The sequence below is a fragment of the Salvelinus fontinalis genome, chromosome 24 (assembly GCF_029448725.1).
Source record: "Salvelinus fontinalis isolate EN_2023a chromosome 24, ASM2944872v1, whole genome shotgun sequence".
NCBI classification, from domain to species: Eukaryota; Metazoa; Chordata; class Actinopteri; order Salmoniformes; family Salmonidae; genus Salvelinus; species Salvelinus fontinalis.
Genome location: NC_074688.1, coordinates 20,061,507 through 20,067,988, shown reverse-complemented (window position 1 = coordinate 20,067,988; position 6,482 = coordinate 20,061,507).

Sequence of the window (6,482 nt, the reverse complement as noted above, 5' to 3'; positions counted from 1 at the left end):
GGGCCCAAGTGAAAAGGTTTGGGGACCGCTGGACTACATGATTGCCCTCTTCTTCCCACCCCATTGCACCAGGTGGCAGCAGTACTCTGTCTTCAAGACCTTTTCATCTGAGAAGATTGCTGTTTTCTCAGTCTACTAAAATACACCCTTTGATCTAGGCCTACGTGTAACTTAAGATGCCTCCTATTGAGTGCAAAATGTAAATGTAGCAGTGGAATGCTGATGTGTTATAGAGCTGGACACGTGCTTTTGAACATTTGACACACATTTGACGCAGACATCATTTAGCCTACTGTTTCAGGAAGGAAGGAAAGTAAGATACATTGCAACATGAAATCATATTAATGGGAGCTAGTATGGCCCCTCTCTCTGCATATTCATACAATATATATACTGTATATTTTAGAGTCAGATGGAATTTGTCAAACAGCTTCAAGTTCTCAGAGAGGCTCATGTAGAGGAGACTTGCCCAGGGTTTGAGCATGCTTATGAGGAAATAACTTTATCCCTCAAAGGTAAACTCCGGACTGCAGCAGTGGCTCTGGTTGTGAGTGATGGATTGCCAAAATAAAGAAGCAGAAGTTCTATTAGTCCTGTTCTCTGGAGAATGCGCCTAAACTTGCTGGTCCATATTGTTTGTTCCTGTTTACACCTGTTCACACTAGCAAGGTGAACACAATAAAGGAAGTGGCTAACATAGACAGTTGTTCCTCGTCTGGGTTTCCTGACAGTAATACAATCCTCTACGAGTGTCTTCTCATCTATAGCTCCTCCACGTCAATTCGACCCCAGCTCCCTTCATCACAAGATGTAAATCAGCCAGCAGTAGCCACAGCGAATCAAGTGTCAACGTGGCAAAGGTTTTGCCAGCAACGTCAGGTTCATCTTCCTGTGCCCTAATCACTTCAGCATGGGGGCCTAGGCCTCAGGTTGCCTGCCCTAAGCACCACCACTCAGCCCCCCCGTCCACTGACAACACCAAGGGACCAGCAGACCAGCCCCTCGCCCGCACCCCTTCCCCAGGCTTTGCAGCCATAAATATTACAAATCTGCTATAAGTGAATGGGGGAGGATGGGGGCCTGGATGATTTCACAGTCTAACTATTATAACCCGAGGTAAGGAAATCCAGACTGCTGGGATGCAAGAGTGGAACAGAGCAGAGAGTGTGCGAGAGAGAGAGAGAGAGAGAGCGACACAGAGAGACAGAGAGAGAAAGACAGAAACAGAGAGACAGAGAGAGCGACAGAGAGAGAGAGAGAGATACAGAGAGACAGGGAGAGAAAGAAAGGGAGAGGGGGACGAGGGGGGATCTGTGTGTGAGAGAGGCAGAGACAGGGATCAAGGGAGAACATGGATTGCTGGAAGGCAGGTAGATGGAATATGAAGTTTGGCGCTAGAGCTGGAGCTGGCTTGATATGGAATGAATCCTCAGTATGAAGTCCTTGAGCCTCTGTTGGCTCCCACACAGTGCACTGCTTTCATGTACTTCTCAGACCGACAGCTTGGAGAGCCCCAAACAGTCTCCAACCCTCCCAAGATTCCTCAAAGTTTTTTCTTTTTGCATGCCTTAATGATACATCTGGTCTGAAAAGCAGTGGCAAGAACTTGTCATCTGATGTGTTTGTGTGTCTATGTGTAGAAAAAGTGAGCAGGGAGGAGCAGGAAGGGGGGAGGGTGCGTTCAATTGCACCTCATGTTCTGACAGCCGAACTGCAGCTCTTCGTGACAAAGCCATTTCTATCACGCCACCACAGACCAGAGGGAATGTGACTCAGGCCATGAAAGAATGACAGAGGGCTTCTTATCTTCCCTCCAAGATCCCAGGACCACTGGAGCTGCAGCGTGCAGAGCTGTCAGACAACACTGTGTGTGTGTGTGCGTGTGTGTGTGTGTGTGTGTGTGTGTGTGTGTGTGTGTGTGTGTGTGTGTGTGTGTGTGTGTGTGTGTGTGTGTGTGTGTGTGTGTGTGTGTGTGTGTGTGTGTGCGTGTGCGGGTGGTGAAAAGGTCCAAACCGCCCCCCCCCCCCCCCCCCCCCCCCCCACCAACCCCATTTCTTCCCTGGGGGCGTCTCAGGGAGGCTGCATGTACGTGTTAGGGGAGGTGAGGTCAGGAGGTCAGGAGTTCAGAGGGTCAAGCCCCTCCTAACAATTCCAATATGTTGGTAGATGTCAAGCTGAGTCCGTCAAGTTGTAATAGCAGGCTAGGGTTTCACCCAGGAAAGCTGCTAGTAAGAAAGAGGAGATCGGGGGGACGGCTTAGAACAGAGTGAAGTCAGTGAAACATGTTGAAAGCCTATAATTATCCTCTGTTAAGGACGTGAGTGAGGTTTGGTGTGACACATTGGTCAAGGAATTTTTTTGAATGTACATGACAAATCATGCATTATAAGTATGACATACAGTAGCATAATGCATAGGATGGTCAAATATCCTCTTGCTTCCATTGTTTCTTTGTTTTATCTCCAAGACCACCTCTATGTACTGTTATTTATAAGAAGCAGTGGGATCCACAATGGTACAAAAGAGTTTGATGTTGTTTTTAATCGCAGGCAAATGAATGGGCTTGCTGAAATCGTCCCTGTGGGTGTCCCCTGTTTGTGGTTTGTGGTGAGTGCAGTGAACTGCAGGATTTATTCCACAAGGAAATGAGGCGATTACCCAGAAGGTTGCAGGGAATGGGCTATGGGCTGTGAACTCAGCGGGGTAGGGACCATCAATCGACCCTACGTGAAGCCCTGGCCTCTGTCCACTGTTCTGCTGGTCCACTGTCTTATCCTGTGATACATTCCCATGCCATGAATAGAAGAAGGTAGGAAAGAAACCTCAAATGTATAGATGGACTCTGATTTATTGTCATGGAGTCTGGACATTGTCATGAATTGTTACGACTTCCGCCGAAGTCGGTCCCTCTCCTTGTTCGGGTGGCGTTCAGCGGTCGACGTCACCGGCCTTCTAGCCGTCGCCGATCCACTTTTCATTTTCCATTTGTTTTGTCTTTGTCTTACACACCTGGTTTCAATCCCCCAATTACTTGTTCATTATTTAACCCTCTGTTCCCCCATGTTTGTTTGTGAGTGATTGTTTTTATGTAATACAGTCCATTTATGTGAGCTCGCTTGTTTTGTGTTGTATTTGTCTATGTTGAGTAAAATACGTTTATTTACTCATATCTGCTGTCCTGCGCCTGACTCCTCTACACCAGCTACACACAGACCACATTACATGAATGGACATTTTCACTTTTTTCATCAACATAACTATTTTTTGGGGGGGGATCCCCATTAGCGCAAAACAGGACAAGTAACAAAACACTGATACACTGGTAGACAAGGACAGTCACAGAAATGTAACAGACAATGATATACAAATAATATAACAAAAGTATACTGTTACAACTGAAGCATGTGTATTAGCCTTTGTGCATTGACAGTCGTCATCCTAAATCCCTCTCATGAATGAACCTAGTAGTGAACCTAGTGAACCTCATGAATGAACTAGTACATGAGTGTATTTCTAGCAGACTATTCAGCTTTTTCCATGTGGTACCAGTTCAGGTTAAAGAACGCTAGCTGTTTTAAACCAGGCAGCCTCTGTCACATCCACTTAGCATTGTCATGGATGTAGAAAAAGAAAAGAAGAACAAGCTACACTACTGTATCTAAAACAAATGGCCTGGAACAAATGTTCTCACTTAGGGAAAGAAAACCAAAAGGCGGACAGATGCCAAAAGAAGCTGAGCTTAAATCAATGCAATTTCCTCCCCTCACTTCTCTGGTCAGAGGAACCTTTGGAGTTTTCCAGCCTTTTTTTCCTCCTCTGAGATATAAATTGCAATGCACATAGTAGTACTGAGGAAACGGGTGGGAGCTGAAGTGGTGGCAGGGGGGCCGAGGGGGATATATTTTGGGGGATATATTTTGGGGGATATATTTGCCTGTCTGCCAGGATGCACTGTGTTTTTCTTAGATCAGGACACAAACATAAAAATCTAGTGCATTTCGCCCACTTCAGAAAGCTCTGCTGCCATAACTTCAAATATAATAATTTCCTTTTTGGAACGAGGGAGCATTAGCTTTCGTTTAATAATTGTTTTCTTTCTTGAAAGAAAAGCATTGGAGAGAAGGGGGATAGCTGATAGTAAATTGTTGGACCTTTAGCCTGTGATCCTAAATGACTTTTGATGGGTGTGGTGCTAAATTCAGTGCCTGGCTGACTCTAACTCTGGTGAGGACAGTCACAGCCCTCTCCCTACTTAGCCGGGCCTCTCTGAAGAAAACAACAATACTGGGATCTGTCAATACTCTGAACAACACAATACACTAAACAGGTATGCAGGATTCACAACATCTTATTCCAAATGTGTGGATCATGCTTTTCAACATTGACAATGTATTGCTTTTTTCATATTCAAATGTAATTGATTGGGACATCACATGGAGAGAGATCAAATGGAGAATACGATTTAAAAACATAATACTATCAATGTGAATATATGCTCTCATCACAGGAGGTTGGTGGCACCTTAATTGGGGAGGACTGGCTCATGGTAATGGCTGGAGCAGAATAAGTGGAATGGTATAAAACACATCAAACACATGGTTTCCATGTGTTTGATGCCATTCCGTTTGCTCTGTTCCAGTCATTATTATGAGCCGTCCTCCCCTCAGCAGCCTCCACTGGCTCTCATAATACTGACCATACTAAGAAAAGGAAAGAAGAACCACAAAAAGGTTAAGTGGGTTGTTTCATAATCAGTGAATAGAATAGTATCAGAGATCAAGGTAAGACCCTGATGCAGACTGTCGAAGTAACACTGTTTAGTGTTCCAACAGAGGCAAGAAGTAGACAGGTCAAGGCAGGCAGAGGTCGGTAAACCAGAGGGAGGCAGAGGTACAGGTCGGCAGGCTCAGGGTCGGGGGCAGACAGAGTGGTCAGGCAGGCGGGCTCAGAGACAGGACAGGCAATGGTCAAAACCGGGAGGAATAGCAAAAAGAGAATAGAAGCAGTAGTACGGGAAAACACGCTGGTTGACTTGAAAAACATACAAGATGAACTGGCAACAAACAGACAGAGAACACAGGTATAAATACACGGGATAATGGGGAAGAGGGGCGACACCTGGAAGGGGGTGGAGACAAGCACAAGGACAGGTGAAACAGATCAGGGCGTGACAGAATAGTAAACATTGGGTCTCCAATAACATAACATCTCAGTGCGTTGACTGGTTTTCAGGGTAAGACAACACTTTGAACACATTGCAATGGTTTCAGCTAGAAAGAGTATCAGAAAATGTAATGAAATGATGTCCTCTCAATTTGACTGGATCTCCACTTGGTCTGTGTAGCCACTCTCATTCATTCAAGCTCATGAACGTTTTGAATGTTATATTGTTTAAATGTTGGGGTTTCCCTGTTCTAACCCCATATTGGTGGCTTCCTCACATCTCCCCCACAGCTGACCAGCCTTGTCTCTGCGGTCTCAATCCCTCAGAGTAGACCATGGTGCGCCCTCCCACATTCTGTCTGGGGTTGCAGCACATACAGTAGACACACTGCCTTAGCAAACCTGAAGGGTCTGTGGGACCAGGGCTTTGTAGGCCAAACCCATCACCTCCATACAACCCAGTGTTGGTCTTGGGCGTGTTTCCATCAACAGTGGAAAATTTAAGGCAAGGTGCGAGATCTGCTCCCCTTAGACTCAGATTATAAATACAGACATTACGTCAGTGGCGTGTTGTGGCAGGGGTGGGGGAGAGTTGAACCGGGGAGGGAGGGAGAGCGATGCCTAGTCTGGACCTAGGAGAGAGGCCTTGTCTGGACAGGGGAGAGGAGTGTGGGCCGGGGTGGTAGAATAGGGTTGCCAGAATACAGAGTGAGCATATATTTGCATTAGGCCTGGCTCACTAGAGACCCTGGTACATTTGTTAAACAGAGAGAGAGAGATAGGCTGTGAAGAGGTGGTTGTTTAGACTGACGAAGTCAAGAAGTCCAGAGAGAAGATACCTCTACTGAACTGGAGACTGGAGGTCGGATGAGGAACTGGAGCTAGACTCTGAGCAGAGTTGAGGTGGTTGGGGTTTGGTTAGGGGGATATATGATTGTGGGGTGGGAAAGGAGAGAGGTGGACTACAGGCTTTGTGTCTGAGCCTGTCTGATCAGACAGTAAAGCAGAGAGGGAGTGGAACCCGAGGTAGCTGGGCTGTTACTGTGGCTACACAGCCTCGACCCAGCACCTGCTCTACACAGTAACAGCCATACAGTACAACAGTACACATCACAGATACACACCACCCACCTAGAGCCATCCAGAGTCCTTCTCAATAGTTGTGGTGATGACTGCATGTTCAAACGGAACCTGTTATCTGATAAATGAATTGCACTTGGCATGTGGAGATAACAGCGAAGATATAGACAATAAAATCAGAAATCACATTTTTAGTATTTGAGTTGTATTTTGGGAATGATTTGTGGACCAGTGAATTA